The sequence below is a fragment of the Canis lupus genome, chromosome 7 (genome assembly GCF_003254725.2).
Source record: "Canis lupus dingo isolate Sandy chromosome 7, ASM325472v2, whole genome shotgun sequence".
Classification (NCBI taxonomy): Eukaryota; Metazoa; Chordata; class Mammalia; order Carnivora; family Canidae; genus Canis; species Canis lupus.
This window is the reverse complement of record NC_064249.1, coordinates 77,095,582-77,108,427: the sequence shown is the minus strand read 5'-3', so window position 1 is coordinate 77,108,427 and position 12,846 is coordinate 77,095,582. Positions and strand designations below refer to the sequence as shown.

The 12,846-nt window shown below is 38.3% G+C and overlaps 1 long non-coding RNA gene across 4 annotated transcripts in view; it reads left to right on the top strand.

Annotated features, from left to right (window-relative positions):
• Positions 1-5,167, top strand: part of LOC112648091 (uncharacterized) — a 40,715-nt gene extending 35,548 nt beyond the window's left edge. For 2 of the 4 annotated variants that reach the window (XR_007412193.1, XR_003128739.3), the window contains one exon: positions 1,420-2,796. This is a non-coding gene — a long non-coding RNA (uncharacterized LOC112648091). Of the gene's footprint in view, positions 1-1,419; positions 4,584-4,983 lie in introns of those variants that run through there. The other 2 variants (XR_007412192.1, XR_007412194.1) reach the window with 2 other exon arrangements.
• Positions 5,168-12,846: the final 7,679 nt, after the last annotated feature.

The window sequence follows — 12,846 nt, the reverse complement described above, 5'->3', positions numbered from 1 at the left end:
TGCTGGAGAAAGAGCGAGATGTGAAATATGAGGGCTTAGGTGGTACCCAGGATAGGATGACATCGGAGTTTGATACCATAGGAAAAAGAGGTAAGGCTATTGTATTTATAGTTCTGATGTCCTGGATAAATAATGCCCTCAATTTCTGGATGTCATAACTATGAGGAAAAGAATATTACAAGGTTTGGTACAAAGTATGGTAAGATTTCTTCCCAATCCATCTCTGTTTTTCAGTTCCTCTATGAATTTTGGTTTTAAAGCATTTGTAGGGGTCGTTGAGAGAATTAGAGGGACCAATTAAACCATAATGGGTGTGGTTCCATTACTTCTTCCAGTCAGTGGAGCCCTTTACTCATGAGTCTAGTTCCTTCTAGAGCTGTTCAATTTGGGTTTCATTTAAATATAAATCGGTTTATAAGTAAAAATTAACTGGCAAGTGAATGTCCAAATTAGTTATGATTTGAGTCTTCAGAAATGTCAAAGAAAAGACCTTTCAGAAGTACAAGACTTTGGAAATTCCATTAACACAGGGAAGCTCTATTTAGCAGGTGTGGTAACAGAAGGAAGAAATGTCAAAAAGTGACAGAAGCCTAGACTTGGGACCTATTTGGGGACTGTTAGAGATATACACAGCATTGGTAGTCCTCAGGGAAAGCTTGGGCGCACGATGGGGAAGAGCACCCGCATTGTTTGGTCATCGTATTTTTCTACTTAAATTTACTATCATATTTTTTATTCCCCCTTTTGCCTCTATTACTTGCAAGAGTCCTCATCTGGGAATTCCTCCTGTGGGTTTAAGCCATTGTGTTGGGGCATGTAATTGTTTAATTTGGAGACTTCAAAGTTTCCTCTGAATATTATTTTTTAATCTATTACTCTTTTTTTTCTCCCTTCAAGTTTTTATTTAAAATCTAGCTAGTTACCATATATGGTAAAATTGGTTTTAGGTGTAGAATTTAGTGATTTATCACTTAAATATAGTAGCCAGTGCTTATCACAAGTGCCCTCCTTAATGCCCATCACCCATTTAGCCCACCTCCCACCCGTCCTCCTCTATCAACCCTCAGTTTGTTCTCTATGGTTAACAGTCTCTCATGATTTGCTTCTCTCTCTCTTTTTTCCCTCCTCCCTATTTCATCTGTTTTGTTTCTTAAATTCCATATATGAGTGAAATCATATGGTGTTTTTCTCTGACAAACTTATTTTTCTTGGCATAATACTCTGGCTCCAGCCACATCATTGCAAATGGCAAGATTTAATTCTTTTTGATGACTAATATTCTATTGTACATATATACCACTTCTTTATCCATTCATCAGTTCATTTTCTTTTACCATTTCAAAATTCTTTCAAATGCTATAGTTCAAACAAAAAAGCTCTTTACCATTCTAACTTGTTTAATTAAATCTCCAATTTCAGGTTTTGTCTCTTTGACAGACAGCTGAGTCTGAGCGGTGGTCACATTGGCATTGGAGTCTGTGCCCAGTGCTTTAGAAATATGCTGAACAATCTGTTTTGGAATTTTCCAGGTGCTTCATCAGTTCTCTGCTTACAAGAGTAAAGACTGTAGTCAATCTTTACAGGTTCATGGTCACGCACTACCCATAAGAAAGATTGTCTATTTTGACAGCCCTATTGAACTAATTAGCCATTCCATGGAACCACAGTCCTAGATCACTTCAACAGCATGATCACTGTCAGCCTTTCCCATGGAGGATTTTGTCTTTCAGGGACCTGCCAGCATGAGACTACTTGATATGTGTGGCAATCAGGGTTTTAATGCTAGGACTATTCTGGATTTCTCAATATATTTTTTATCTTCTTTATGCTTAGGAAAGTCTTTCATGATGCCTCTTAATTTTGACCTAGCCCGTGGGTTAAAATCTACTTGTATAGACTCCCTGTTCAGTGGTTTTGCTCTAAGAGACAGTGACTCAAGAGACTTAAGGGATGTTGAGGTAGAAAGGGGAGACAGAGCAGAAGGTAGAGGAAAGTACAGAGGAAAGAAAAGGGTTTGGGCAGACAAAATGAGCAAGAGCAGTACCTGACCTAATCAAGGAATCTCTTGTTTAGGAATAACAGGTGTTTTTGTTGTTGTTGTTGGTGGTGGTGGTGGGTTTTTCTTTTTTTAAAGTAGGCTCCCTGCCCAGTGTGGAGCCCAGTGTGGGGCTTGAACTCAAACCTGAGATCAAAACCTGAGGTCAAGAAGCAGATACTTAACTGATTGAGCCACCCAGGTGGCCCAAAGATATAGGTTTTGATACTAATTCCAAGGGATACACACACCATTATGTTTATAGCAGCATTATCTACAATAGCTAAGATATGGAAGCAGCCCAAGTGTCCATTGATTGATGAATGGATAAAGAGGAGGTGGCAATATATGTACACACTCACACACACACACACACACACACGAATATTACTCAGCCATAAAAAGAATGGAAACCTTGTCATTTGCAAGGACATGGATGAAGTTAGTATTATGCTAAGTGAAAGTAGTCAATCTGAGAAAGACAAATACCATATGATTTCACTTATATGTGGAATTTAAGAAACAAGACAAAACAAATGAGCAAAGGGGAAAAATGGGAGAAATCAAGAAATGTACTCTAAACTATAGAGAGCAAACTGATGGTTACTACAGGGGAGGGGAGTGGAGGATGAGTTAAATAGGTGATGGGGATTGAGGTGTGCACTTGTGATGAGCACCTGGTGTTACGGAATCGTTGAATCACTGTATTGTACACTTGAAACTAATTTAACACTGTATGTTAACACTATACTGGATTAAAATTTTTAAAAGGAATTTATGAATCAATTTCTTTTTGAAGTCTCTCATGTCAATTAAAGCACGGTAACTCTCGAATGTTAAGAGATTCCATTCCCCTTCTGTTCTAAAGTGTCTCTTACATGATTTTCAAAATTTTTTCTCAAGTAGTCACTGAAATTCTAACATATTCTTGGTGAAATTGTGTTGTTTACAAAGAGAAACATGAGAATCAGGATGTTAATGGGAAATGTGAACAGTGGCAAGCAAACTGGTGCAGCCACTCTGGAGAACAGTATGAAAGTTCTTCAAAAAATCAAAATAGAACTACCCTATAATCAAGCAATTTTACTGCTAGGTATTTACCCAAAGGATAAAAAAAATACAGATTTGAAGGGATATATGCACACTGATGTTTATAGCAGTCTTACCAACAATAGCCCATATATCCATCAACTGATGAATGGGTAAGGAAGATGTAGTATAAATATATACAATGGAATATTACTCTGCCATAAAAATAGTGAAATCTTGCTCTTTGCAAGGACATGGATAGAGCTAGAGAGTATTATGCTTAGTGAAGTAAGAGAGAGACAAATACCATGTGATCCTACTCTTATGTGGAATTAAGAAATAACATGGGGGAAAAACACAAGCAAACCAAGAAACAGACTCAACTATAGAGAACAAACTGATCATCACCAGAGGGGAGTGAAGTGGGGAGATGGGTTAAATAGTTGATGGAGACTAAGGAGTTCACTTGTGATAAGCACCAGGTATTGTATGGAAGTGTCAAATCACTAAATTCTACACCTGAAACTAATAAAAACTTGAAGAAAATAAAGAACAGTGGCAAACATCTACTCATGATGAACAAGTCATGGGCAAGCCAGAGATATTGTCCATGTCACCTGGGCTCAGGTTCCTCACTGGAGGGTTTGGCCTTCTTTGTCATTAATCTGACAGGTGAGCAGGTCTTTCCCAGAGCCAATGCCTCAATCATGAGATAGAATGGAGGCACATCACTGACATTTGGTTGGAGGACACAAGTTTATCTTTGGAAGGGCATCAGTCTCGAGAGCACTTTTACTCCTGGGTCCTCAGGTCAACTTGGATCTATGTTTGCATCTTGTTCTATGAGCCTCTGTGGTAAACAGACATTCCCCCCCCCCCCCAAGACTTATTTGAGAGAGAGCTCACAAGCTAGGGGGGAGAGAGAGGGAGAGTAGCAGACTCCCTACTGAGTGGGGACCTGAGCTGAAGACAGACGCTTAACCAACTGAGCCACCCAGATGCCCCTAGATACCATCTCTGATGCACAGGTAGATAGGGAAATTAATAAAAAAAATCATTGGCATATTTTTATCAAGAGATAAAAACACAATCTTGATCAAATTAATATTTAGGAGGCTGAAAACAGTTCCCTAAAAGGACCTGAATCCTTGGAGTCAAAATAAGCTCAGTGATGAGGGATGGAGCTCATAAAGTGGGATTAGAGCTGAGACATGGTCTAAGGCTGAGTCACTGTGACTAGTAAGGGCCTCCTGTCCAGGCACTTGAGGGGCCTCTGTCCATACTGCTACTGAGGCATCTATGACTACTGACTTGATACTTACACTGGCTGGTCGCAGTGTCTGTGATGGGGGCATATGGTTGCATTGTGCTGTAGTAAAAATATCTGTTGAGAGAGTTGCAATTTGCTGTGCACTGGGGATATGTGAGCAGAAGTTCAAACTTCAGTGCTCAACATAATCCTCTGGAAAGCTTATTAGAGCACTAATCTCTACGCCTCACCCCCACCGCTTCTGATTCAGTAAGTCTGGGGATATGCTTGAGAATTTCCATTTTTTATAATCTCCCAGGTGATATTGATGCTGCTGATTTGGGGTCCTACTTTAAGGATCACTGCAATGGAAAATCAAATACTCAACAGAGATAGACCAGAACTGTCAAGGAGAGATGTTCTTTATTTACATTATGGCTTGTTGAAATTCCCTGTTGAAGATGCTATCTACTGTGGCAGGGCCTGGGAAGGTTTATCTTGGGCCAGTTCTAGCCATTGAATGAGGGATGGAGATGGAATAATTCCCAGGAAGGCTTCCCCTTAATCCAGTGCTGCCTTCTAAATTTTACCCAAAGTATCTTAAGTTTCTATGTTGTATACTCTGTCTACATTCTTGGAGTTGACATTGCTCGCTTTTACCCCTTTTCAGGAGGTGAAAAAAGCTCAGTTTTGGAGTCACACTGTCGTGAGTTTGAATCCTGGCTTTTCCCCTCACTGGCTGCTTGATCTTCAGAAAACTAAATCCTCATCCGAATAATGAGAATAATCACCCCTGCCTCATAATGTTGTTGTGAAAATTAAATTAGCTAATGCCAGATTAGCCAACAATGTTACCTCCTCTTCTGTTGTTTTGTCTTTGAGGCCTGATTCTGAATGGCAGACGATCTTAAGGAAAAAATCACCTCCATTCTGGATCAAGATACAATTTTTTCAAAATCAGATTTCTCTCATTCTGAAAACCAAATTTTAAGATTCAGCATATAATATAAAGTTTTCTTTTTTTTTTTTTAAACATGTGAGTGGTTTTCATTTTGGCTCTCTTCTGTCAGGAACATATAACACTGTAGCATTTCATCTACAAGAGGAACTCCTGGGGCTAGCAGAATATATTTGAGGAATATCTTTAGGCAAACAACCACCATGTTATAACTGGATCTGCCACTCCAAGATTCTTGTCAATAATGCTGTGAGATGTTTGAATCTTAGCATGTGGAGCCTGGGAAAGTTCTAAGAATCAGCAGATGGCTCCTATTCAGGGACGAATGAAGTACTCTGGCTGGTGGCTTGCTGGCAGGCCAGAGGCATGATATAGTCCTTTAAATTTCTTCCCTGCCTCTCTTCCTGTTTAGGCTCTTTCCCCAGGCCAGTCTACAAGGGCAGGTCCTGGTATTTCATTATTTTTCATCTGTTCAGTTTCATAAACTCTATCACCACATCCTCCAAAGGATACCATAAAGGACTTATCTTTCATTCTGATTCTGAAACTAGAAATTGGCCTTTGGGTAATGATTCCTACCAGATGGATAAGGCCATAAAAGTACACTGAAGTAAGAGGAAAATATGAGCAGTTCTCAGCTGCATGGCCTTGCCAACCGGCTGAACTGGCCCTAGGCAGCCCCTCTGCCTGCCTCCACTGTCCTCTTGATCCCTTTTTAACCTCCAGCAGGTTTTGCTATTACAAAGCTGTGGGAGACCGAAGCAGTGACTCATCACTCAAAACTGTTTTTCCAAAATAATTGCTAAGAGATTTAAAAAATATTACCAGATGCCCCGAGGTAGGGGTGTGTGTGTGTGTGTGTTTGTGTATATTTGTGTTGGAGAAAGGTTAGGATACAGGGGTAAAATTAGATATTATCTCTCATTAGTTTAGCTCTAAATGTTGTGCCCAAGATCGCGAATCCGAGGAGCCGACACCGAAGCAAACACATGAGGGTTTATTTACAAGCTGGAGCCTGGGTCCAAGTATACCTGACGGAGCGGAGCAGGGACTTGGACCCTGAGACTAAGAGGCTTAGCAACTTTATAGGGGCCAGTGGCCAATGGGATACGCAGAGAGTTGCACAGTCATGCTGGTCCATTTCCAGTTAGGGTGTGCCCTGGTCTTTGACTAGGGCGGGGCAGTGCCCTAAGTAATAAGCAGGTCAGCACAAGGCGGGTGCAGCCCAAAATAGAGTCAGTCCTCTCTGCTTGTCCAGGGGTAGGGGATTTTGTTAAATCTCCTGGGTCCCACACTAAAAAATGAAAATATTTACTATTTCTAGAAGCAGTTGAACAGCATGGGTAGTGTTTAAGACAAGAGGCCCAGGAGTTTGACAGAACCAGGTTTGAATTCTGCGTCCCTGTCACACCTGTGTTTCTTGTTATTTACCTTTGTATGTGTTTTTAACCTTTGTGAGCTTAAATAACCTTTCAAGGTTAAATAATGTGTATTCATCTTTGTGAGTTTCAATTGTAAAATGGGAGCATCTCCAGTTACCATTAAGGAGTGTAGGAGGAACGTATGCACAATACCAAGCAGAGTGCCTGGGGCCTGATGAGCACTTATTATCATGTATGCAGGAGAATCCTTAACAAGGTGGGGAACAGGGCCCATGTGTGAGTTAGGACTCTGTGAGTCAGCTGAGGACACAGACTGAAGAGACGGGTGTGGACTCCAGATGTTTTATTTTCATTTTTTAATTTTTAAAATTTAAATTTTTTAAAAGATTTATTATTTGAGAGAGAGAGGAAGGAGGGGCAGGAGAGAGAGAGAGAGAATCTCCAGCAGACACCCTGCTGAGCACTGAGCCTGCCCAAGGCTGGATCTCATGACCCTAAAATCAGGACCAAAATCAAGAGTCAGAGGCTTAACGGACTGCACTACCCAGGGGCCCCAACTCCAGACATTTTAGATAATTAGTCCATAAGCCATCTATTAGTTGAGTGTGGTAGACTTCAAAAGTGATGACCCCATCAAGAGATAGAGTTTACCCCACCCTGCCACATTGGCCCCTCCCAATGAATTTGGGGTTGGCTTTGTTGCCAATAGCCACTAATGAGAGTAATGTTATGGAAGTTATATGCTATACAAGTTAAAAGCCCAGGCCTCAACAGTTTTGCACTCTTGCTGCTTTGGAACTGGTTGCTATGTAAGAAGCTCTGGCTAACCTGCTGGATGGTGCTAGACAAAGGTCCAGTCATTCTGGGCACTCCTGCCACCAGCCAGACACAGGAGAGAGGCCCAGGCCCAGCCAGCCCACACCTACATTTCCATGCAGGCAGTAAGCAAGAGCAGTGGGCCAGCCTGGGCCAGCCCATCCATCTAGTAGGACTGTGAGCCCAAGAACTTGTTTTCATCTAGTAAAATGTCAGCTGTAGAATCTAGGTAAGCAAGCATGCAGATGTACACTCTACAATGCTTGCATTTTTTCTAAAAGTTTGGAAAATTTCAAAATAAGAGGGAGAAAAGAAGACCATTGAAGAACATCTACTCTTAGGGAAAACAGGTAATGGATATCATTCTTTTTAGTATCTAAATATCTACATTTATAGTCTGTTATCATTTGTCAAACATATTATTTTGGACATTTAAAGATAACCATGAAATATATTTAAAAACAGAACTAGTTGTTTGAAGTCTGTAATTCTTGGAGTGGTTTGTTAGGCTTCACAAGCTCATTGATAAACTGACATTCCCTATTCCTCTTCCTGATTGCCAAGGGGAAAAAAGAAGAAAATCTCATGCAAGGCCGTGCTTTTATTTACTGATTAACTTGTATTTTATTTACTCATTCATTCACTTATTTGTTTATTCATTTATGTATAGTTGACATACAATGTTATATTAGTTCCAGGTGTACATCTTTGGGATTTGACAAGTTTATACATTACACTATGTTCACCACAAGTGTAGCTACCATCTGTCCCATTGTGTGGCTATATTACAGGGTCACTGACTCTACGGCTATGCTTTTCTTGAGCTGTTTTAAGCTATAACTTACACTGAATATATTTCATCCATATAAAGTGTGCCATTTGATGAATTATGATGATTGTTTATACCTGTGAAACCACCACCACTATCATGAAGAGAACATTTCACTCACTCCAGATGATGCCCATTTGCAGTCAGCCATCTCTACACTTTAGGCCCTAGGCAATCAGTGCTCTAGTTTCTGGCATTGCACATTAGTTTGCACTTTCTACAATTTTATGTAAATGGAATCACATATGTACGTACTTTGACATGTCTGGCTCTTTCCATCGGAGTAATGATTTTGAGATTCACCCCTACTGTTGCATATCTTTTTCCTTTTTTTGCTGTGTAGGAGCCCATTGTATGGATAAGTATGCCACAGCTTGTCCAGCCACCTGTTAATGAGCATTTGTATTGTTTCCACTTACGGGGTATCACAAATAATGCTCTTATGAAATTTGTGTACAAGTATTTGTTTGACATATTATCAATCCTGTTGGGTAAATGTGCAGGTATATGTTCAATACAGTATGATAGGTATATGCTTAGTTTTAAAAGAAACTGCCCAACACTTTTCCAGTGGTACCAATTTATTTTTCTACCCTGAGTGTTCCATTGTTCTGCATTCTCCCCAGTGCTCACTACGGCCAGTCTTTTTGACTTTAGCTATTTTAATGGGTGTGTAGTAATATTTCATTGTGAATTTAATTTTCATTTCCTTGGTGACAAATTATGTGGAGTACATTTCATGTGCTTATTGGTAATTCATACATCATTTTTGATTAAATGTCTGTTTGATTCTTTTGTTCACACCTAACGGAGTTGTTTAAATTCTTATTGAATTACAAAAGTTTCTTATGTATTCTGGGTACAAGTCCATTATCAGATATATATTTTTAAAGATTTTATTTATTTATTCATGAGAGACACACAGAGGGAGACAGAGACATAGGCACAGGGAGAAGCAGGCTCCTGGAGGGAAGCCTGATGTGGAATCGATCCCAGGACCCGGGATCACAACCTGAGCTGAAGGCAGATGCTGAACCAATGAGCCACCCAGGAGTCCCAATTATCAGATATTTGGATTGTGAATATTTTCTCTCATTTTGTGACTTGCTTTTTAGTTTTCTTGATGGTATTTTTCAAAGACCAGAAGCTTATAATTTTCATAACTTCCAATTAATCTTTGCTTTTTTCTTTTATAATTTTTGTGTGTTCTTAAAAAATTTCCTAAGAAATCTTTGTTTACCACCAGGTCACAGAAATTTTTCTCCTCTGCCTCTAATTTTTGCTTTTAGGTTAGATATATGATCCATTTCTAATAAATATATGTGTAACTGTTAATTTTGTGCCAATTTGGCTAGGCCAGGTATGTGCCAAACATCAGTATGGATGTTTCTGTGAAGATATTTTTTACGTGAGATGAACATTTAAGTAAGCAGACTTTGAGGAAAGCATATTACTATCTATATGGCGGTGAGCCTCATCCAATTAAAGGCCTTTAGAGAAACTGACTGACTCCCTTTCATCCTCCCAAAGAAGAGGAAATTCTCATTGAAGACTGTTTTGGCTTTAGGCTACAATATCAACTCTTGCCTGAGGTTCTAGCCTACTGGTCTGCCCTGCAGATTTTAGACTTGCCAATTTGGGAAAAACAGGCATCATAAAGTATTGATTCTTCTACATCATAAACACCATATAACCCTCCATTTACTTAGGTCTTTTTCAGTGAAGACATCTTGCATAACTTTGTTAAACCATCTCTGCTTTTATTTCTTGGAGATACATATTTTCCTACAGATACATGTTTTAAAATTTCATTCCCAATTCTTTGCTGCTATTATATAAAAGTACAGTTGACTTTTGTATATAAACCTTATAGTCAGACCTTCCTTAATTCACTCATTAGTTGTTTTGTAGTTTTATCAGAATTTTTCTATGCAAACGATCATGGTGACCCTAAAGAGGGCCAGCTTTACTCCTTTTTTTTTTTTTCAATCTTACTTCTTTATTTCTGAACTTTATGCGTTTTATTTTCCTTTTCTTTGTCCGATTGAAATGGCTAGCACCTACAGGACAACATTGAATAAATGTGGTGAGAGTGGAAATTCTTGACTCATTCTCAGCTTTAGGGGGAAGTGTTCAAAATGTCACCATCAAGTGTGCTAGTGGTAGATTTCTTTTTTTCATGTCTTTAACGAAATCAAAGAGATTCCCTGTTATTCTGAGTTTGGTGAATATCATGAGTCTTGACTTTTGGCAAATGTCTTTCCTGTTTCTGTTAGAGGATCTTAACTTTTTTTTTCTTTGTTATATTAACATTGTGAATTATCTCTATCAATTTTAGGATTAAACCTATCTTGCTTTCCAGGGAAAAGCCCTATGTGATCATTAGTATTCTTTTCGTGATTTGTTAGATTGCTTTGCTAACATTTGTTAAGAAAATTTATGTCTGTGTTTATGAGATATATTAGTCAAGAGTTTTCTTTTTCTGAAATATCTGTTGGGTTTCTTTAAAATTAGTGTTATACTGGTAATAAAACACAGTTGAAAGTGTTCCCTTCTCTATTTTCTGAAAAAGTTCATGTACCATTTATTTTTTTTTTGAAAGTTTGATAAAATTCACTGATTATACTCTCTGGGGCTTGAGTTTTCCTCATGGGAAGGTTTTAGGTAACACACTAATTTTGTACTTATAGGGTGTTCAGATTTCCTTTTTAATCTTCTGTCAATTGTGTGTTTCTGTCAAGTGTATTTTTCAAAGAATTTGTTCATTCTATGATGTCAACATTTTTTTGGCATTAAGTTATTCAATATTCTTTTATTATTCCTTTAATGTATGTAGAATCTTTTTTATGTGTTCTCTCCCTTTTTTAGGAGGTTAGCATATTATTGATCCTTACATAGAATGAGTTTTTGGCTTTGTCAATTTTCTCCATTGTTTATCTTCTATTTTGTTAAAAATTCTGTTATTATCTTTAATATTTCATTCTTTTTGTTTCCTTGGAGGCACTTTGTTCTTCTTATAGTTTCTTGAAGTGGAACCTCATATCACCAGTTTTAGACATTTCTTCTTTTCTAATATTAGCATTTAAAACTGTCCACTACCATCTAAGAATGCTGTAGCTACATCACACAAATTTTCATACGCTGTATTTCATTATCATTCATTTTGAAATATTTTAAGACTTTGTGGTTTCTTTTTTAGCACATTGATAATTTAGAAATGCATTGTTTAATTTCCAAGTACTGAGGCCTTTCCTAGATATCTTATTTCTGTTGATTTCTAATTTAGTCCATTGTGGTTAGAGAACATACTTTGAAGTTCAGAACTTCTAAATTTATTGAGATTTATTTCATGGCCCACTACATGTTCTATTTTGGTAAACATACAATTTGTACATGAAGTTTTGGGGTTTAATGTTTTGTAAATAGAAATTAGGTCAAAGTAGTTGGCAATGTTTCTTGGATTCTCGGTCTTTATTTACCTTTTATCTCCTTTTTCTATGAATTGCTTAGAGAAAGGTGGAATTGTCTTTTTTTCTTTTAACCTGTTAATTTTTGCTTCATGTATCTTAAGGCATATACACATTTATAACTGTTATCTTCCTGATGAATTGACTCTCTATTTATTGTGCCCAAGATTGCAAATCCGAGAAACCACCAAAGAGTGGACACCAATGCAAGCACACTAGTGTTTATTTACAAGCTCCAGCTTGGGTCCAAGTGTACCCGACACAGCGGGAGCAGGGACTTGGACCCCGAGACTAAGAGTAGCAGCTTTATAGGGGCCAGTGGCCAATGGGATTGTAACACACATAGAAAGTTGCAATCCTATCGGTCCACATGCAGGTGGCCGATTGAATTACATCTTACCCTATAGTATCCATTTGAGCTGGCCTATTATTTTGGTCAGAATCCCAGTGCAGTTTTGGCGGGCACAAGGCGGGGGTTACATTGTTATGAGCCCATTTCTGATTAGGGTGTGCCCAGCGGCTTGACTAGGGTGGGGCAGCGCCTTAAGCAATAAGCAGGTCATGTAGGGGTCATACAGGAGGTGGCGGGTGCAGCACAAAATGGAGTTAGTCCTGCTCTGCTTGTCCAGGGGTGGGGGATTTTTGTTAAATTTCCTGGGTCCCACATATTAGCTTTTCAGATATATGTTTTTGAATTATATTTCAGAAAATGCTTGTAGGAATTACAATATGCTCCCTTACTTATAGTCTATTTAGGGCTAATATATTGTTGCACAAGAAAACATAAATAATTTGGTGCTTTACAAGTTCATATGCTACCCTTTACTGTCTTTTTTGTTGTACTTGATATATATGTATAAAATTCTATAAGATAACATAATTTTTGCTTCTAACAGTCATATTTTTAAGAAATTAAGAGAAAACGATCTTATATATTTATCATTTTTAATGTTTTTTTTTAAATCTGTTCCTGAATACCTGAGTTTTTCTTCTGATATTTCCCTTTGCCTTGAAGAAATTTCTTTAGCATTTCTTGTAATGTATCTGGGTGGTGACAAATTTTCCTTTTTTTTTTTTTTTT